We start from the raw sequence: 22,637 nt of genomic DNA on the forward strand, positions 1-22,637 counted from the left end.
TTAACTGGAAATTAATTTATTTAATTGTATTTTAAGGATTTTAACTTTGGGTAATATTTGTTACAAATAGTTTTCTACTTTTGACTATTGTTTTTCAATTTCTGAATGTTTTAAATTTAGTTTTAATTTTTCAAAGATCTATATGCAATTAACTTAGCGTAAGTAATTCTAGACAGTTTAATCATTCTATCTATCTATCTATCTATCTATCTATCTATCTATCTATCTCTGTATTTCAGTTTCCCACCAGAATTTCTCATTTCTAAGTGGGACTAACATTTTTTTATATCTTACTTTTGGCATTTATATTTGTAGTTCTAAATAGTATACTTCTATCTCTATTTCTTGTTGTTGTTTTTTTTAATATCAGCCATGACCTTTGACTCCCTCTTGTGAAAAATGAAGATTTATCCCTCCCTCAACTGCCACCCGCTATCCACAAACACCTTACACATCTGCTCCATACCAGTACAATAATACTATTTCTTAGGTCAGCATTCAGTGCCTACATCAACATGGCTATGCAATCATATTCACCGCTAAACCATGTACAAATTATATGATTACTTTTAAATCTTCATTACAACTTTTTGTTTCCCCTGGAGTTAAGAATTTCTTGCTTTTTATTTACTTGCTTTCTAAAGTGTTGTTGGACTAAGTCACCCAGGCACCTCAATGCCACGTGTTTTTTATCCCTCTCAGAATGTTATATATTTTTTTTAAAATTTTTTTTTTTAACGTTTATTTATTTTTGAGACAGAGAGAGACAGAGCATGAACGGGGGAGGGTCAGAGAGAGGGAGACACAGAATCTGAAACAGGCTCCAGGCTCTGAGCAGTCAGCACAGAGCCCGACGTGGGGCTCGAACTCACATACTGCAAGATCGTGACCTGAGCCGAAGTCGGACGCGTAACTGACTGAGCCACCCAGGCTACCCTGTTATAATTTTTATTTAGTTTCTATGTCCCATGTTCTCTGCTGTTTCTGACTAGGTTACTTTCTTGCTATATTTCATGTGAGAGCTTTCTCAACATGTCTAGTTTTTATTGGTTGTCCATTAATGTAAGAGGGAGACCAAAGCACTGACCACAAGCCTTCTGTGAGTAGGGCCATCACCTGTAGGCTTCACTACAGGGTACTTCGCTGAGCAGTTTTGTAGCTACTGATGTTGTTTCAGTGGAGAACCCATGATGTAAGTACTTTAGGTCTCTTTGGGGTTGTTCAATAGGCAACAGAAAAGAGTCCTCTGCTCTTTTGCCTGTGAAGTATAAATCTGGCTGCCAAACTCTGTGGGCTGACTTGAAACAAGGGGTGAGAGAGTGGCTTCTTAGCATTCAATATGTATACTTTCCTTAATCTTCCTTGTTACAGCATAATAACCTTGTCTCCCATCGTACCTGGTGTTCTCCAACCTAGAAAACATGTTGTACTGTCTTTGGAGAATACGCCTCCAGTTTTCTGCCAGGTAGAAAAGGAGGAGTTCCCCAGCTGCTTTTTATAGTGGCAGTGATGAGTGTTGGAGGTAACCGCTTTTTCCTTTTTTTTTTTTTTAATGTTTATTTATTTTTGAGAGAGAGAGAGAACACAAGCAGGGGAGGGTTGAAGAGAGGGAGACAGAGGATCTGAAGCGGGCTCTGCAGAGCCTGATGTGGGGCTCAAACTCACAAACGGTGAGATCATAACCCGAGCCAAAACGGATGCTCAACAGATTGAGCCACACAGGTGCCCAGGGGGTGAAAGATTTTTAAACAGAACCTCACTCCATGCCTTTCTTTTCAGCCCAATCTCACTCTACTGCCAGAGGTAGCTGGTACCAATGCCTGAGCTTTGGGGCAGGGGCGGGGGTGGGGGAGCTGGGGAGGTGAGGGGGGTCTGCAGTGCAATCAAGTTGCTTCTCAGCTGCTGACAGAATTCTCTTCTCTGCGTTTGCTAAGTCAGTTATCAACAATTTAATTTAAACTACATTGCTACAGTTTCATTTGCTTAATTCAGGTTCATTGGTTTTAATTCCACTGTCACTTTTTGTCTAACTTCTTCCTATATTAACTTTGAGTCAAATATTTTTCTGCTTTGTGGCAGAACATACCTGTGGTGCTGGCTTTCACATTAAAAGCTATGGTGGGGATTTAGGAAAAGAACAAGTAGGATGTTGCTACAGTCTGAATTGTGCCCCACCCCCCAATCTATATACTGAAGTTCTAATCCTCTGTGATTACATTTGGAGATAAGATCTTTAAAGAAGTAATTAAGGTTAAATGGAATCATAAGGCTGGGGCCCTAATCCATGGGACCAGTGACCTTATAAAAAGAGGAGACCCCACAGATGGATGCCCACAGGGAAAAGGAAGGCCATGTAGGGTCGCAGTGAGAAGGCAACTGTCTGCAAGCTAAGAAAAGAGCCCCCAGGAGAAACCAACCTTATCAGGACCTTTACCTTGGACTCTAGCCTCCAGAGCTGTGAGACAATAAATTTTTGTTATTTAAGCCACAAAGTGTGTGGTATTTTGTGATGGCAGCCTCAGCTGACCAATACAGGTAGAGAGTCGTAAAAGAGCTTTATGCAAGTGACTGAAAACTTTTAGGAAAACCGATATTATTGTATTTCTCTTCTTTAAAGAAATAATCCTACTGCAGACTACCAAACTGATTCCGCCCACTAGTGGATCATTTTAATTTTAAAATGCAGATTTGTTCTGCATCAACGTCAGGATGGAGGACCACAAGAGGGTTAATATACTTGCTTGGTGTGATCATGAGGCATGCTTCCCAGTAGGGCACATAGAACAGAGAGGCTGCTTAGACAGATTTTGTGCTGCTTAAGACAAGAATGCTACTTCATCACCATGCCCAAATTTTTGGTTTTGGTCCTACCTTTATTTATGTTTTTAAGTTTATTTATTTTGAGAGAGAGAGAGAGAGAGAGCATGTGTGTGAGCAGGGGAGGGGCAGAGAGAGAGAGGAAGAGAGAGAATCTTAAGCAGGCTCCACACTGTCAGCGCAGAGCCCAACATGGGGCTCAATCTCATGATTGTTGAGATCATGACCTGAGCTGAAATCGAAGAGTTGGAGTCTTAACTGACTGAGCCACCCAGGCATCCCTAGTTATGGTCATACCTTTAAATGAGATAAGTCACCCAGTTATTTATTCTCTATCCCAGTTTATCGATAGGTATAACAGCTTAATAGCAGACATTGTTTGGGTTAAAATAAGTTACTTGTGAAAAATATATGAAAAGAAAAATTTAAAACTAAGTGCCGGACTATGATATTTAACGGTTTAGAATTTATTTCTCCTTAGTTTTTTCTCTTGCCAAAATATGTAAAAGGAATAAATCACAGCAATAAAAACAAATGATTATAAAATAAAACAAATGTATGCGTTGGTAAATTTGGGGAATTCTTAACAATAAAGCATTCCATTCTTTTATCTTAACTTTTTCATCAAAGAAAAGTCAATTGGATGTATCATATTATTTTCTAAAAACTGAACGTCATTTGGTCATGGTCCATTAAGTCAAATGCATCAAATTCATTGATGGCTTACTGTTTTGATCTTTATATATATAACAGTTTACAAATCCAGAGATTATAGTAAAATGTTTATGTTTTTAAAATTACTAAAATTCCACCTCTCAGAGATAAAGACTGCGATCATAGTTTTTGTCCTAAGAGGAAACAGGGGGAAAGATGAAGGAAAGAAACGTGGGAGTGGAGCCAGAGAGATGGCAGGCACCATCAGGTCTGACCCTTGGTGTCCAATGAACAACCATTTAGATCTTTAGTAAAGCTCCTAACTGATGTCCTCCCAGCTGTGTGTGGATTTTTGTGGACACTGGTGAACAGGTTGTGTTTCTCACAGGAACTGGGATTGGAAGTCTAGGATATGGGGAGATGGTTGTGGAATGAAGACATCTAGTCAAGGCGTAGCCGAGGCCTGGACTCCTAGGCTGTGTCTTCCCTACATATTGCAAGCATTGCCCTATAACCTCCTTGACTAAGTCATCTCTATGTACATTTTAAGATAATTCAGTTGATTTTACATTTGCCCTTGATGTGACACCACTTGCCCCTCAGGACTCTTCCTCTGGACGCCCCAAGGCCAATTCTAGGCAGGTCCTTTCTTCCCTTGGGGCCTGTGCTTCCTCAGCTGTGAAACAAAGAACTTGGATAAGAGTCTTTTAAAATCTCTGTCCCTAGAAACCTCTGCTTTCTATGTGTAAGATCCCTAAATATATGTTTCATTCCTTGAGGGAAGACTTTTTGTTTAATTTCTTCAAAGTTTCCATTATGCCCAATACTTCAGTTCCATATGCATTTACTACATTATTAAGTGCCTACTCTGATGTTGGCACAATATATCAGCTGAATAATATCCACTAAATAAATAAAAAGTCAAATTCTTCTGATAATGTAGTAACTTTACCTTTTAGAGTTTACATGTTGTAGCAGGTTCCACTAAATTTCTGTTTGTGTATTTGTTCATTTTTGTTTGCATGATAGGTAATGTTACAGATTAAAATGCTCCCAGGGATAGAATACATGATACCATAAATAACTCTTATGAATTATTTTATTGGAACATAGCTGACTTGGTTATTGTAATGCTTGAATACCTCAGCCAGAAAAAAAAAACCTATGCAAAACCATTTTTATACATATTTAACCTATTTTTCAGCAAAATCAATATTGTTGCCTAAAATAACATAATGCCATAACATAATGACCAATGAAAGCTGAGTACACCTGTGCTTGGGGCTTGTAAAAAGAGCAAACTTAACTAAAATTTAAGCATGTGTTAAATCTTGACTATATTTTTTCAGAATTAATGGAAATGCAAACTTCATATGCAGCCAAATTTCCGGGTGTGACTCTGCCAAGAAAAATAGATCTTTGAAGGGTAAAAGCAGGTGGGAAACAAATGTCTTTCTAAAATCATTCAATCATAACCTACTTAAGGAGAGTACTAGTGGAATTCAATTGCTCAAACCCAGCATATCCTTTTATGCCAAGGATATGGCCTATTCTAACAAATGAGGTTTTATTTCTGACATCCCCCTAATAATCCAACTAACCTTATTCACCTGTGTTTTAGTCATCTAACAAGCGTTTATGTGATAAATGCTTTGTTGTAAATGCTAAGCCAGGATGGTTTCAAAGAAGAGTTGATTTCTCACTTGAGTCTTTTTTTATTAATGTTTTAAAGTTTATTTATTTATGAGAGATAGAGATAGCATGAGAGGGGGAGGGGCAGAGAGAGAGGGAGACACAGAATCTGAAGCAGGCTCCAGGCTCTGAGCTGTCAGCACAGAGCCCAACGCAGGGCTCCAACTCACGAACCGCCAGATCATGACCTAAGCCAAAGTCAGATGCCTAACCGGCTGAGCCACCCAGGAGCCCCTTCACTTGAGTCTTAGAGGCTATACCAGCAGTTCACTGGTGAAGACATCAGGAAGAGCTCATTCCAGCTAGAGAATAGGGTCAGTACTGATGGGCTCTTCACATAACAAGCCCTTTCATGATGCGGCTTTGCTTCTTTGCCTTTCGTGATGTGGCTTTGCTTCAAGCCGTCTATCTCTTCCTCTCCTCTATTCATGTCATAATATCCAATCAGACTCAACTCTTAGCTATCTACCTTAATGATTTGCACCTACAACTTACGCTTAAGTTTGCTTGAAAACCATCCTCAGCTCTTAAAAGCACATCCAAATTCTTATTTCTTCATTGACTCTTATTTTGTCTTTGCCCCCTAGTCCCAATATAAAACCTCTCCTACCTTTGTGTCCCCAAATACTTCCTGCCATCTATTTGTTTACATATGAGTCTCCCCTTCTAGTCCCTTTAGCATGGAGGCTTACTTTCCAGTAGTCATGGATTGCTGAAGCACAAAACTGTGCCTGGCACCATGGAAAGTCGATAAATATGCATTTAAGAAGGAGAATTACTTATTTATGGAAAAACTATATCAGATGTTTAAGGAGCCCATTCTTTCCTACAATTTGAAAGATTTTTAAGTGATAAAAATTAAAACATGCTATTAAAATACCTCTGTAAAGCTAGACTAGGAGAAAAGGATTTTAGTGGTCAGTAATTAGGTTCCATGTGCTCCTCTATATATAACTTTCTTACAAAAAATGTTTAAGTGTATCATTTCCAATTTAAAAAGGAATGGTGTGCTGAAATTAAGTGAGAGTGGAGAGCCCACTGTCTATTCCTTATTTTGTATTTAATCTAATATTAAAGATAGTATCTATTAAAATAAATAAAAATCAAATAATATTTACTGCCTTGAAATTTTGGAATGAGTCAAAAGACTTTAAGCAGTAAGTTATGTGATGCCAGATACCCAAATTATGTCATATCCTATCTTGTGGTCTGGGTAGATTGACTTGATATCCAGGTCATTATCTATGTTACATTATTCCACTTTGACAGATCTTAAAAGAATAATTGCTTCTTCTAAGCAACTTTTAAAATTAAAAGTTATATATTTTCTATAAAATAAGATTCAGGTAATATTCAGTAAAGTATAAAGAAGAAAGTCAATATTTTTTTTGAAATGTCCCTTCAGATATATCAGAAATAATCACTGTTAATGTGTTGATGAACATTCTTCCTAATCTATTGTGTATGTATTCTCTCATGCATTCACACACACATACACACACATTCACACGACACATACACACAGTCACTTAAAGATATAATGAAAAGAAAATGATATTTAAAATAGTATTGATAAAGATATGTCTTTTGAGTTGCTATTTTAAAGTCCCTCTTCTTTCTGACTGTATTGTTTAACATCTCTAACGTCATGTAGTTTTCCTTGTTTTCTCCCTGTCTTTAGCGGGAATGGGTCTAAAGTTTCCAAAATATGTAAAATGCTAGTTTGGGGACTGAGATATATGTATTATAATGTCAAGAAAGAGATATTTTTGAATACTTTCTCAGTATCTATAGATTTGATATGTGGTTTTCCTCCATAGGACTGCTAATATAGTGAATCAAACCAATGGATTTCCTAATATCGAACCATACTTTCAATCTTGAAGTAAACACAGTTTTTTTTTTTTTTTTAATTTTTTTTTCAACGTTTATTTATTTTTGGGACAGAGAGAGACAGAGCATGAACGGGGGAGGGGCAGAGAGAGAGGGAGTCACAGAATTGGAAACAGGCTCCAGGCTCTGAGCCATCAGCCCAGAGCCCGATGCGGGGCTCGAACTCACGGACCGCGAGATTGTGACGTGGCTGAAGTCGGACGCTTAACCGACTGCGCCACCCAGGCGCCCCAAACACAGTTTTTTTTTAAAATGTTTATTTATTTTTGAGAGAGAGAGAGAGAGACTGGGGAAGGGCAGAGAGAGAGGGAGACACAGAATCCAAAGCAGGCTCCAGGCTCTGAGCTGTCAGCACAGAGCCAGAAGTGGGGCTCGAACCCACGAACCAAGAGATCATGACCTGAGCTGAAGTCTGATGTTTTTTTTTTTTTTTTTTTTTTTTTTCAACATTTATTTATTTTTGGGACAGAGAGAGACAGAGCATGAACGGGGGTGGGGCAGAGAGAGAGAGGGAGACACAGAATCAGAAACAGGCTCCAGGCTCTGAGCCATCAGCCCAGAGCCTGACGCGGGGCTCGAACTCACGGACCGCGAGATCGTGACCTGGCTGAAGTCGGACGCTTAACCGACTGCGCCACCCAGGCGCCCCTGAAGTCTGATGTTTAACTGACCAAGCCACCCAGACACCCCACAACTTTTTTTTAACGTGCTATTGGATTCTGTTCGCTATTTTTCTCTCATAGTGTTTGCACTGCTATTCATAAAATCAATCTGTAGTTGTTTCTTTTGTGTACTTTTAATCCAATTTTAGTACCAATAAATAAAAAATTATTGGTTTAAGTGGAAGACTGCCTGATATGTGAAAATAAATGAAAGAGTGGCCAACAATAATGATACTTAATACTGGCAAAGGTGACAGTGAAACAGAATATTTTTCTGAGATTCTTTCAAAACTAAGATATTCATCTATCAAAAATAATATGTAACCTCTTTTCCATAAAGACTGGACCCTCCCTAGGTATTCTTTCCATGGCTTCTTTTTATTTGATGTAAACATCAGCCTTTTGCATATGACATGTTTTACATTCATAATCCATTAAATTAAGTTGTGTCATTGGTTATTTAATTAAAAAAAAAGCTAAATCTAGTAAAGATATAAGTACATTCACAGGCCACAGAATTAGTAAAACAACCAAAACACTTAAGTACTTTATGATTCTCCTCGTTATTCCTGAAATTCAACATAAAAGTTGAGTTCTCATTTTACTTGGCTCTAATATTAACATTATCATTGTATTGAATTCCATTGTGTGTTGCAAAGTTGAACCTCAAGATGTAGGATTATACGGCCATAAATTAGAATTATTTGACATGTGTCAATAAAATAACATTGCCAAGCACTAAAACACTTTGGCTTTGTGTCAAGTCTGAGGTCAGGATTTGTAAGAATGACATAGTCCTTTTTCTTCTGCTTATTGCTATGGCCCTGAGGCTGTAGTAACCAGATGTCTGGCATTTTGCATTTAAAGGTCTCACAGTTTTAGCAGATAAAGTCTCAATGTTTCTTTCTCTAACTGAAAGCTATAGTTTCCACTAAAACACACTTCTTTTTATTAATCTTATTTTTTGTCTATAATCTATCATCAACAATGAAAAATAAAAAAAATGGAACTTATTGTACATTTGAATTACCTTTTTTACTAAGAGTCAAAGAATAAGTATATTTAATTTTTCCCTTCTGCTGTTTAAATTGTGTTGTGTAAATCTTAGATACTGTTTGAAATTTAATCTCCCTAGGCAGTGTAAGCAATTCGATGGTAGCTTCTTATCTCTTCATCTCTGAATTTCCAGTCCCCAAATGCTTAAGCAGTGTGCAATAAATATGTTGAAAGAATAAATAAATGCACGAATCTAGAGCTAACATCATTTGAAATCAACACTTTCTAAGAGATCTCCGTACTGTGATTCAAAAACAAAACAATACCAAAACAACAACAGCAGCAAGAACAGTAACAGCAACAACATTGGCCTGCATTAGTTTACTGAAAGATTGTTGGTTAAATCTCTGTAGGGGAATTTATAGTTGGACCTACTATCATAGCTAAAGAGAATTTAATCTCATAGATATTTAGCTATATTTTAACGGTATATAGGAGGAGATGAGGATCCAAAATGCACTCGTAGGGACAATAGAAATTTTATCATTAAGTTCCCTTTATTAAATTTTAAAATTAAATTTTATTGTGGTAATTATGACCAACCATCTGGGTTTTATCTGAGTAACTCAAAGACCATAAGGGCTCTGTTGCATCCACAGTAATCTTTATTTCTGGGGGGGAAAAAGCCTTTTATAAAATATGGGAAGAGATTGTAAACACTATCTAATGAGCAACTGGATCCCAGAATAGTCTTATAAAAATAGAGTAAAAAAACAGAGGCCGTGAAAACACCAACACTGATTTCAGGTCAGTCACAACAGATACGCAGATGAACCTGGGGCATTGCGTTGCACCAGAAATGAAGAAATATTAACAGTTACTCAAGGGTATATCAAAAGGATTCAGGAATCAAGTGGAAGAGGCTCCCACTGGCCAAAGATGAAATAGTTTGAGTATTCTTAGGAGTAAGTGAAGTGCACTGAAACACTTATGTGTTTAGAATCCATAATTTATCACATATGTGCACACACACATGTCTGTCATTGCCTTCACAGTTCACCTTTAGAGGATGTTGAGAAAAACATCTCAGTCATTTTAAAACCAGTAATAAAGGTTTATTTTTGTTTATTATTGTTGTTGTTGTTGTTTATTTATTATTATTATTATTATCTTTCTTTATTAACAAAGATTTGTCCTGCCTTTCCTCCATGAACTGTACCTCAAGTAATCCCATAGTGGATATTGGAAGTTTCTCAATATATAACCATCCCAGCCAATATATGAAGAAGAAATGATCGAATACGACTATCATTTTGCCATTCTTTGCGAACTAATAACTCTAAGAAATAATTACCAAATGCGGTTAACACCACAAATACTGAGATAACCGGACAGGCATGTCTGCTGGTGGAAAGACACAGCACCACCTAGGAAGTTGTCTTGCGAAAAAATTAATTCTGAATCTGACCAAGACATTAGATGGCCCACCTGCCTACATGAAATATTGGAGACAACGGGATACGTTAAGTGACATTCTGAAGATTCAGAAGACACCACCCAGGCAATGATACACTCTAAAACAGTGCTTCTCAAAATGTGGTCTCCAAAGTGAAAGGCTTGGGAATTGTTACCAGTCCATAGTGAGATAAGGATCTTGTGTCAGATTGTAAATCAATTATATAACTAGGCACACTCTTCAGTTCGGCTGAAGGAAGCTGTGTGTCATTATCATTCTGAGTCAACACCCTTATCTCCCACAGGCCAGCACTAGTGCCAAAATGACCTGGTCTCTTAAAATTTATTAAAACAGAGGAAATAAAACTCACAGATTAAAAAAGATGTAATAATGGTATCAACTAATTGCAATAGGTTAAGTGTATTTTTAGGCTGACTTAAACAAACTATGATGAACATGTATAAGGAAATGAAGAAAACATGAACACTGACCAATAATATTAATGAATAAGGGCATTGTGGCTATAGCTAATACTTGGAGACATAATTTGGAATTATTATGAATGAAATGAAATGATGTCTAGAACTTACTTCACAATAATATGGAAGGATGTGCCAAGTGATTTTATGTAAAAAAGTGTAACAGTAGCAGGATTGGACATTTGTTGAAGTTAAGCTGGATGGTAGATACATGTCCTTTCTTTACATTATTTTCTCTACTTTTGTATATGTTAAATTTTTTCCAAAATAAAAGGTTAAGAACATAGTTATAATTTTCTTTGCCAAAAAAGGTGTTTTTCTAACATTGAAATTTGGCTGTTGTATAAGGACATATATGGAATGTTCCTATAACCCACTATCATGGGTTGAATTACGTTCCTCAAAAACATATGTAAAAGCCCTACCGTGGTACTTGTGACTATGACCTTATTTGGAAAGAGATTTGGAGACCTAATTAAGCTAAGCTGAAGTCAGTGGGGTGGGCCCTCATCCAATATGGCCAGAGTCCTTACAAGCAGAGAGAAATTTGGATACAGAGAATAAGAGGTAGAACACCACATGAAGATGAAGGCAGGGATTGGAATGACGCATCCATAAGCCAAGAACACCAAGAAGAGACACGGGAAGAGAGACGTGCAACAGATTCTCCCACAGAGTGCTCAGAAGAAACCAATCCTTTGACACCTTGCTTTCAGACCTCTGTCCTCCAGAATGGTGAGACAATAATCTTTGATAGTTTGAAGACAACCAGGTTACAGCACTTTGTTACAGCATCCCTAAGAAACTAATAACAGCTTCTGAGCTCGTTAAGACTGGCGCCTATGTGTCTGTATGTTGGGGGAAATGAGGCAGGGAGAGGGTGGTACACTGTGTTTTTACAAAAGCCTTTTTATCAAAAATAATGTCATCTTTTACAGTTGACTGGTTGTTGACTTTTTTATTTTCAGATTTCAACCCTGCATTCTCTTTTTTAAAAGTCCCAAAGCTTAAGAAGAGACAGCTACAGCACTTACTTGTGAAGCAGGAAGAAAAAAAAAATCCCAAACTTTTACAAAGGAAATGGGCATTTTTCCTGTGAAATAAACCATAACTATTCAAAGCACACCAAAACAACTGGACATTATAAATGAAAATCTGATTTCTTGGTGAACTTTTAAAAATGTGGTCAGCTAATTATATGGGCATCCTCTGGGCCAATGTTTTCTAGTCCTGTGTTCTACCAGGCACTTGTAGATGGCCAGCTTTTGAAAAACATTGCAATGAAATCCGATCTATCTGTGCTTACAGATCCATGTTTGTGCGCACAGATTCGTGGCACAGGAGGCTTTTTAAAAACTGCATTCCTTACTACAATTGGGAGGATAAAAGAAGAAAAGGAAGCCGAAGTGGGACAGGGGTCCAGAAAAGAAAAAAAAAAAAGATAAATTAAAAGAGAAAAGCTCCTAATGGGCTGCAAACCCGTGGCCCCTTTTCTCTGCTTGGGCTCCTGCACGGTTAATACCGGTTTGCTTTGTGGCGAATAGACTTGATGTCATGTCTGCAGTGGATCCTCTGGAGTGAGTAGAGAGTTCCTTCTGTGACCCGGCAAAGACCTAAGTGAAACAGATCTTGTTCCTTTACAGAATGATAGTATGGGAAACAGAAAATCAGTCCTGAGGAAAGGAGGACTCAAAGTTTCCTAGAAGAGGATCCCAGGGAATTAAACCCAACCCCAAATAAGTTTATCTCGCTGTTCACAGCCCTAAGTTTTGCTGGCAGTTCTTAACCCCTGGCACCACTCAAAGTTTCGTCAGTGGTGAGACAACTCATTGTTTTCCTTTCAACGCCTTCTCGGAGTGCAATGTATGGTACTTTCTGCTGCCTTCCAGCAGCTGCTGTCATGCTCCACAGGAAGTTTTCCAAGTTCTTCAGAGCTGCACCAGGGAAATAAACAGAGGAATGGAAACACATTGTCACCCTGTCCCCCCACCCCGGCCACCTAGGTGCCCCTTAAGCTCTTTAATATCAGAGGCCTAATGTTCAATCCGACTGTATTCTTTTTTTTTTTTTTTAATTTTTTTTCAACGTGTATTTATTTTTGGGACAGAGAGAGACAGAGCATGAACGGGGGAGGGGCAGAGAGAGAGGGAGACACAGAATCGGAAACAGGCTCCAGGCTCTGAGCCATCAGCCCAGAGCCTGACGCGGGCTCGAACTCACGGACCGCGAGATCGTGACCTGGCTGAAGTCGGATGCTCAACCAACTGCGCCACCCAGGCGCCCCAATCCGACTGTATTCTGAGGTATCCTGAGGCTATAGAGTATCCACCATCACTGTTTCAAGGGAAGGCCAGGAGTGAGAGGGGAGTATATTTAACAAAACAGGGGAACAAGCATTTTGATTTAGATGATGTTGTTTTGTAAAGAACGATAAAATATTTTAGCTCGGACAATTTCCAAAATTTCAAGCTGAGGGATAAAATTTGACTCAACAATATGATACATGTTTATGACTCCAGTTTCATGTTTTCTCAAGTCAAGATTAGAGAAGAGATGACATATCATAATAAAGAAGGGAATTGAGTGACCAGAAAGATAAAGTAGAATGGCAAGAAAGAAACCAAGGGAGGATACAGAAAGAGAAGAGGAGAGCAAAGGAGAAACATATCCGTTCAGTACATTTTGAGGTTGTTAGTTGATTTATTTGGGTCACCTAGAGTGACCTGATCGTTGGCAATGTTAATTAGCTTATTAGTCATTGCTCACAACTTTTACTTCTTAAACTTAAACCTAAGGTTCTCAGTTCTGGGTACACATTGTAACCATATGGAGGCTTAACAAAAAAATACAATGTCTAGATACTTTTGTTTAATATGGGTACGGACTGGGAATGTGCTTTTTAAAAGTTCCTCAGATAAATGTAACGTACAGCCAAGGTTGAAGAAGCTGCCATGATGCTTCCATGACGGACAAAGCCATAGCACCCTCCTCCAAAATAAGGAATGAACAGGACTCTCAGAACTGTGGGAACTACCCATATTTTAGACCAGTGGCTCTCAAAACAAGGCGTGCATCAATAGCCCTATGGAACATTTTATGAGTACCGATTTAAAAAAAAAAATTAAGTTTATTTACTTTGAGAGAGAGAGCACAAGTGGGGTAGGGGCAGAGAGAGAAGGGAGAGAGAGAGAACCCCAAGTAGGCTCCGCACTGTTAGCACAGAGCCTGAGGTAGGGCTCGAACTCATAAACTGTGAGATCTTGACCTGAGCCAAAACCAAGCGTCAGATGCTAAATGAGCGAGCCACCCAGGAGCCCCAAGGACCGATTTTTGATCCCCATGTTAGTGATTCTGATTCAGTACGTTTTGAGGGTTTGCCTGATCGTTCGTGTTTTGAAAAGCCTTCATGGATGGCTCTGAAGTAAAACAAGCACATAAAACCACTAACTTCGATATTCATTCAGACACTGAGAGTCAGGAAAGTACCAGAAAAAGAGAGGGTCTTTACCAGACCTAGAGATTGCCAGTGCTGCCATAACAGAGTAACACAACTGCAAAAACAGAGTTGTGTTGTTTCACAGTTCTGGCAGCTAGAAGTCTGAGATCAAGATGTCAGCCTGACTGGTTCCTTTTGAGGGTGATGAGCAACAGTCCGTTCCGTACTCCTCCCCGAGCTTCTGGAGGTTTGCTGCCAATCTCTGGCGTTCCTTGGCTTGTAGATCTCTGCTTTCAGGTTCTCATGGTGTTCTCCCTGTGTACTTGTCTGTGCCCAAATTTCCTATTTTTTTAAGGACACCAATTATATTGGATTAGGGCCCATTTCAGTGATCTCATTTTAATTAATTACCTCCATAGAGATCCTCGTTCCAAATAAGGTCACATTCTGAGGTCCTACTGGTGGTTAGGACCTCCACGTGAATTTTAGGAAGACACAATTCAACTGGGAACATCAGATGTCTCCTCTTCTTTCTCCAAAAATACTTTGGCATGGATAATATCTGCACTGTCAGTTCTCCAAGAATTAGATTTCAATAAAATGCAAGTGGTGTGAATTGTCCAGAACCCAACCTGAATCTTATTTGTAACGTGAAAGGCTTTAGAAATCGGATTTTCTAGTTTATCTATCGACCATTCTAATCAGATAAAACTGCAGTTAGCAAATTTTACAATTGCCTCTCCGTTTGCAAACATCAGCGGGGACTTTATAACACGATAAGTTTTAAGAATGCTCTGCCTTGGAGACATTTTTAAACTAAAATGGTAGTGATAAAACAGTGGCATCTTACATGAAAAATCTCTAGCTTTTCCCTCATAAAAAGGTTGCTACTGCCCATAAGTTACTTTCCAGGTTTGAGATCAATTTTGTAAGGCAGTCCATAATCCTGAGGATAACAAATATTCTTTGCGATTCGTCACTTATCATGCTCATTTGACTGATACTCTTTTCCCCCCTCGCCCCTTTCTTTCTGACAGCTGAGTGTCTTTGGACATATGTGGCTATCTGAGATAGTGAGATCTGACCTAGAGTCAGCAAACCACCTACCTAATTAAACTGATCCTTGAAAATAAAATATAGAACATTCTCTTTCTCACCCCACAGTTTCTAATTAGAATTTTTGTTTTTTGTAAAAACAAAAAACAAACAAAAAAAACCCCTGAGAACGTTTCAACTGGTCTAACTGGCATAAAGTCTGAATAAAGTTTTTTCGAAACTGTTTCAACATACTAATGTTTCCTGATTTTTGAAGGGAAAATTGGAAAATAACATCACCTCGACACAGAGGAGAATCTAGTGCTAGCAAGTTCGAATGCAAACAAATCAATGAAATTTCAGAATTCAACAAATGAAGAAAACTAAAAGCGTACCTATTTTATTTTGGATCTGGAAGAGGAGAGCTAAGGGAGAAATAATGGAGGAGATTAAGATAAGAACTGGTTTCATGGCAGTTTCACCAACTGTCATCATCTGCTCATGGGAAAAAGGATGTGAGAGCAAGAGACCTTAAAAAAGAAGAAATAAACAGACTTGAGCCCAAACACTAAGCTATGGGATTTGGGTTTGTTCTGGGTTTTCACGATTTCTCTTTGGGGACTTTGCTTGAAGATGGAGTTTTGTATTAAACCTTCTGCCTCCCTGAAGTGATTCCATGTTTTATAAGAGAGGGAGCAAGGAGTGTGTGTGCGTGCATGTGTGTGCACGTGTGTGTGCGTGTGTGTGTGTGTGTGTGTGTGTGTGTGTGTGATTTTTGGATTGTGTGAATGTTGCCTTTTCTCTGATATACAAAAGCAGCATAGTTTATATGCACATACTTTCTACCTAGAGAGAAATGAACCCAGAATTGAGGAGACGTTTTGGCTGAGAGCCTCAGTTGGGATGTGGAAAGCAAACAGAATAAGGTTAGTTGAAGGTTAAGCTGCGTTGTATTGATGTAGTAATGTTGTCTTTAGAACAAATTAGCTCACTGGGACTTGGTGACACAGTGGAGTATTAAACCCTTCTTTACGAAAAGAACATGTGCAGGTTGTTTCTAGCTTGAAAAATGCCAGTGAAAAATTACACAAAGATCAAGCTTGAAAAATGTTTACTTTGCAGAATATCATTTAAAAATGGAATCTCAATTTTGTTGGCAGCTCAGTTTTTTAAAAGGGCTATTTATTCTAGACTCCTGCAGCATATGGTTTATTGCAGTTTATATGGTGTATTGGAACTCACGAGCTCGAGCACCTTAGGGAATGTTTGTTTTTATTTTTTTTTAAAGTGGTTGGGCTGAAATTCAGTATGAATCATATAAGAGAGATTTAGAAGTACGTGAAGATAAATGTTTCCCATGTGACACCGCACAGCACATCTGGAAGGGGATCCTATATAAATAAATACTTGAAAAGACCATAGTTTTAACAGATATCAATAAGGAATAGAATTGTGTTTTTCCTTAATTTGAGAAGGAAATATAGTTTTTTTTATATATATACTAAAAAGAATACTATCTTCCCATGCAAATTTCTGGAAGCTCCATTAGTGTGGAAATAGTCATATTATTAATAATTCTTTCACATTGATTCACTGTTTCATTTGCTCATTAATGAGTATCGGCCTATTACAGCTGCTATTCTGCTGGGCTCAACGGATATAAAACAGTAAAACACCTTTCTTGCTCTAAGATGTTTCTCAGGTTAGTCATCAATATATTTTTTTAAAAATGTGACTTCCATGCATGTCAACTGATGCCCCCCCCCAACAAAATTATGTGTGTTAAGACTCTATCTAGTCTTGTGAAGAATTTCTGTTTTCTCTTTCACATTATTTTAAAATTTTTAAATTTACTCCCCACACCCCTCCGTCTGTTGCCAGGAATATATCTGTATGACTTGGTAATCCCTAAAATGTGCTTCTTACTTTGTTACAAATAGAAAATGTTCATTGAATAAAATACGTTTCATTTCTGGTTCGAATCAAAGAATCTTCCAGTTTTATTCCTTCTTAATCTTTTTTTCCCTTTCTTTTCTTTTTTTTTTCTTTTCAAGATTACTTTTTTTTTTTTTAAAGAGCAATCTTAGGGGCGCCTGGGTGGCTCAGTAGGTTGAGCGTCCAATTTTGGCTCAGGTCATGATCTCGCGGTCTGTGAGTTCGAGCCCTGCCTTGGGCTCTGTGTTGACAGCTCAGAGCCTGGAGTCTGCTTGGGATTCTGTGTCTCCCTCTCTCTGCCCCTCCCCAGCTCATGCCCTGTCTCTCTCTCTCTCTCTCTCTCTCTCTCTCTCTCTCTCTCTCTGTCAAAAATAAATAAACATTAAAAAAAATTTTAAAGAGCAATTTTAGTTCACGACAAAATAAAGAGGACGGTATAGAGACTTCCTGTACCCTCCCGCCCCACACATGCATAGTTACGTGCACAGCCTCCCCTATGGTCAGTACTATTCCCCGGGATGATACATGTCTTACCACGGAGGAACCGACATTGACACGTCATAATTAACAAAAGTCCATAGTTTACTTTGGGTTTCACTCTTGGTACTGTAAATTTTGTGTTTGGACAAATGTATAATGACATTCTTACATTGTTTTGATATCATAGAGAGTATCTTCACTGCCCTACAAATCTGTGCTCTGTCTATTCATTCCTCCCCCCAGTCCCACTCCTGGGACCAGTCTTTTTATTGTGTCCATATATGTGTCCATTTTCCAGAATGTTATATAGTTGGAACTATGCAGTATGTAGCCTTTTCAGAGTAGCTTCTGTCACTTAGTAATATGTTTTAGGGCTCTTTTATGTCCTTTCATGGGTTTATAGCTCATTTCCTTTTAGCTTTTCGCGCTGTAAAACATTCCATTTTCTGGATATTTATCAATCCACTTACTGAAAGACATGCGGTTGCTTCCAACTCCCGGCAATTATCAATAAAGTTATATGAACACCACGTGCAGGTTTTTGTGTGGCTGTTAAGTTTTCATCTTGTCTGGGTAAATATCAAGAGTGCAATTGCTGGATCATATGATAAGAGCGTGTTTAGTTTTGTAAGAAACTGTCAAAGTGTCTTCCTAAGTGGCTGCACCATTTTTGCATTTCCACAAGCAACAAATGAGAGTTCCTGTTCCTCTACTCACAGCATGCACTGTTGTCAGTGTCCCAGATTTGGCCACTCTAATAGGTGTGCAGTGAGTGATATCTCACTGGTGTTTCAATTTTCATTTCCCTGATGACTCACAATGTGGGGCGTTCCCCTTAATGTCTTAAATACATACGTACATGTAGTGTGGTTTTAGTTCAGACACACCTCAGGTTTGTTATTATTGTTGTCATTGCTCTTTTATTTATTTGTTTATTTATTTATTTATGTCCATTTATTTTTAAGAGAGAGAGCACGAGCAAGGGAGGGACAGAGAGAGAGGGGAGACAGAGGATCGCAAGTAGGCTCCATACTTACAGCAGAGAGCCCAGTGTGGGGCTGGAGCTCCCAAAGTGAGATCATGACCTGAGCTGAAGTCAGATGCTTAAGCAGCTAAGCCACCAGGGGCCCTACTATTTTATTTTTAAAATCAACTAAATATCGGACTTTCAGTACAGTAAAAACTCAGACTTGTATTTTTTTAGGCATGATATTCAATACTTCCCAATATACAATTTCTCTAGTCTGGCAAAGAGTGTTTGAGAGCACATAGCACCTTCATAAAGTATGCAAACAAGGAATTGACGTTGAAGAAAATGGATAGTAACTTTCTTTCCTTTAAAAATATTACATTAAATACATTTGATATGTAGCCAGATAATCAAGCTACAATTATACTGTTAGTGACTGAATATTAGTAGATAATCTCTTTCTCAGCACCTCCCTGACTCCTTATCTCAGTGCCTAGAACAATATCTAGTACCTAGTAGTGGTATTTAATAACACTAACACTATTTTTTAATGAATGAATGGATGGGTGGGTGAATTAATTACTCTAACACGCATGTTTTGTAATTGTCAGTTATTCAATATTTACAACTGATATATTTCATATTTATAAAAGCAAAAACTTAAAAAAATTTTTTTTTAATGTTTGTTTATTTTTGAGACAGAGAGAGACAGAGCATGAACGGGGGAGGGTCAGAGAGAGAGGGAGACACAGAATCCGAAACAGGCTCCAGGCTCTGAGCTGTCAGCACAGAGCCCGATGCGGGGCTCGAACTCACGGACCGTGAGATCATGACCTGAGCCGAAGTCAGACGCTTAACCGACTGAGCCACCCAGGCGCCCCCAAAAACTTACTCTTTTTAAAATGTTTGACAGAATAAATTTATTGATCTAGAACTTATAAAAGACAGATATTTAGAAAAAACTGTATCTCCTGCCTTTCTATGGCCTCTTTTCTACCTCTTTACTTTTTCTTTAAATAATAGCAGGGGAAGAAAGAAATGCCTTTTTAACCACCCCCTAAGAATAATAACATAATTAGCATAGTGTGTATCTTTAAACAAATAAAATTCATCTGAAAACCTGTTATAGGTTCTTTTCTAATTGTGTTTATGTTTGAGAATACTAGAGTGAAGCCTTTTACTGTAAACTTATTGTTTTTCATATTTTTTCAATAAAATTAATAAAGTTGGATCTGTTTTTCTTGACATTTGATAAATGAGCTAATAAAGGGGAGTTTCTTCTCTAACAAGCAGTATCATTCCTTATGATAGTACTTCATTATTCTAAGATACTTTTCAAAAGAAACAATTAAAATTTACAACTCTATTAGTGAGGAGAAGCTAAGATATCTCCTAAAGTATATTTTGCTGATTTTATCATACACTTCCCAATAAAAACTGTCCCCAGAAGCTTAAGTATAATCTAATAGTTTAACGTATAGTATCTCACTTAATACACTTCTGGGTTTTTTTAATTTGCATTTGTTGGCATGGTATTTTGTGTTTTTCCCCAAGTTCGGTCATTAAAGAAATGATCTGCTTTCTCATTATAATTGCATATGAGAAACTGATTTACTGTAGCTTTTAGGTAAAAGGGCCAAATTTAGTTGACTCATTTCAGAGAAATGTTTCTGTAATGAATTAGAGTAATTTATATTGTTTTAATAAACTGTAGTCATATTCCTGGTCGCCTTCAATGGTCTTTATATTAATAATTGTGTCATGTACTGTTTCTTATAGATCATGCCCCGTTTGTCCATCAGTAAAAAGAAGACGATGACAATGATCCTTCATGATGGTAGAGAAGTAAACACATCCATTCGTGCTTGGTACCATGAATGGCACAAAGTAAGTAACGCTATTTATTATTATAAATAAAAATTGTCCGACATGCTTCAGATTTACAGGTAATATCACTAAGAATCAAAAAAGAAAGTAAAGGGAATTTTTGGAGAGAGTCTTTACACTACATGAGCACCTATGCTGGTGCATTAAATATTATCTTTATTTACTCTTAACCCCAACCCTTTGAGATCATTGTATTAGCCAAGATAAGAAGTATGAAGTATCTAGCCCTCACCACATCCCAGCGGTTTAACGTACTGCGTATTTTCTTTTCACTCACATCACTCAGACACGCTGAGAGCCAGCTGTTCCTGTAGAGTGCTCTGTCCTCTTCTGGGGCTCCAAATGCTAACACTAGTCCTCTGTCTCCAGGGAGCAGATAGAGAAGAGAAGGCCGGATTAAAGAAAAGATCAAATTTAGGGGCAAAATTAGAACAGTGATGTCTGACTCTCTAACCTAGCTCTTTCTTAAATTGTACTATCTATTCCTTTCTGTGTTCCTATCATTTCACATGATGCATTTGGATTATTCATTCAACAAAGTTCTCCCCATTGGTTCACACAGTATGTTAGCTGCATGAGTTGAATATTTATTTTACTAACGTAAGTAGTCACTATTCACCTATAGGTATTACTCAGAAAAATAAGAATCTAAAACAACTTCCTCCAAATTAGTTTGATTCTATGGTTCTATAAATTTTGTGTCATATTATAGTGTAATTATGCTAGGATTTATTTATTATTTGAAATTAGGATTACTGTGTTTCCAATGAAAGTGAAGATATAAGAAAATATTGGGTTATACTCTATTTTGTGCTTTTCTTCTTTTTAATGTTTATTTCTTTATTTTTGAGAGAGACAGAGACGGAGAGAATCCCAAGCAGTCTCTGCGCTCTATTTTGTACTTTTCTCCTGAAGCGAAAAAGAGAAAGCTAGCCTTCATTTAGATTTAAACTTTAGAAACGAATTGTTTCTTCTCAAACTTCTCTTTTGCCACCCAGGAAAAGATGTAAATGGCAAGATTTCAGATTCTTCCTGGTAACTGAAATCCTGAACACTTCTTCCTTGAAAACACTGGAATTGATAGAGTAGGGTATTAGACACAAAGTACAGAAGAGATATTGGACTGGAGTGAAAAATTGAGATTATAAATTTATGAATTATTTACAAAACCAGGATTCAGATCCTGTGAGCCTACAAGTAGGTTTAGAATAAAAAGCATAACCAGAATCCCAGAGGACATCAATACTTATTGTGCAGATACATGTCTTTTGAATTAACCCTACTTTAAATAGATGCTAACCATTTTAAGAATATTTGCAGCACTGGGGTCTCCTATCCATTGGGCCTATGCCCTAAAATGTCTTAAAAAAAATTTACTTGGACTCTAATTGTGTTGCATTTTTCAATTATCAAAGCAAAGTTGTGAGGTCTCCAAAATTTCTTTCTTGCTCGCTCATGGAGAGTGAGCTTGTGTTTCACCTCAAGTACTTTAATTTTTACGTTGAGAATAGCCTGCTTTTAAAACTTTGATGTTTTGTTGGTTTCAAATTGTTCTAAATGATCTGTGAAACAAAAGCAAAACTTGGACAGCTGCATAGCCCAAAATTGGATACAAGAATGAATGACCTTCCCTAGACACCTAAGGGCCAGTTCTGCTTTTGAGAGGGCATTCCCATATAGAATGTGTTTCACTGAACTCAGTTCACAAAGGAGAGAATTATACAAAGTAGCAGACAAGAGAGTTTAATTATCAAAGTGAACATGAGAATTCTAAAATCACTGAGGTAAGCCAAGAACAATAAACACAGAAGCAAGTTTTGTACATTCATTTCTTTGGTTTTTAGTTACTGTTAGTCAAGCTCATTTCTGCACCACATACACTAAAATTGGAAAGACACAGAGAAGATGAGTAGGGCCCCTGTACAATGATGATGCCCAAATTGGTGAAGTGTTCCATATTTAGCTACAGTTAGCCACATACTTTTCAAGTTATGTCTATACTACATGCACACATTACACAAGTGATGCTTCCTTTTATTTATATATCGTTTTGCAAAACGCAGCACATTCAAACAGAATGTGGCAGAGTATTTGTCTAGAGAAAGAACAGACAAATCTTAGTTGTTTTTTTGTTAACATGCATTGTCTCATTTCATAGTCACCAGCCTGTGAGTACATGTTACTAGTGCTTCTATTCTAAGGGAGGAAATGAAAGATTAAAAAACCTAAACAATTATTTATTGAA

General features: G+C 37.7%; 1 non-coding gene across 1 annotated transcript; it reads left to right on the forward strand.

Moving 5' to 3' along the window:
* Positions 1-22,251: 22,251 nt before the first annotated feature.
* Positions 22,252-22,355, forward strand: LOC125156826 (U6 spliceosomal RNA). The gene has a single exon (XR_007148803.1). It is a non-coding gene; the product is annotated as a U6 spliceosomal RNA (small nuclear RNA).
* The last annotated feature ends 282 nt before the right edge of the window (positions 22,356-22,637 follow it).

The sequence above is a fragment of the Prionailurus viverrinus genome, chromosome F2, assembly GCF_022837055.1.
Source record: "Prionailurus viverrinus isolate Anna chromosome F2, UM_Priviv_1.0, whole genome shotgun sequence".
NCBI lineage: Eukaryota > Metazoa > Chordata > Mammalia > Carnivora > Felidae > Prionailurus > Prionailurus viverrinus.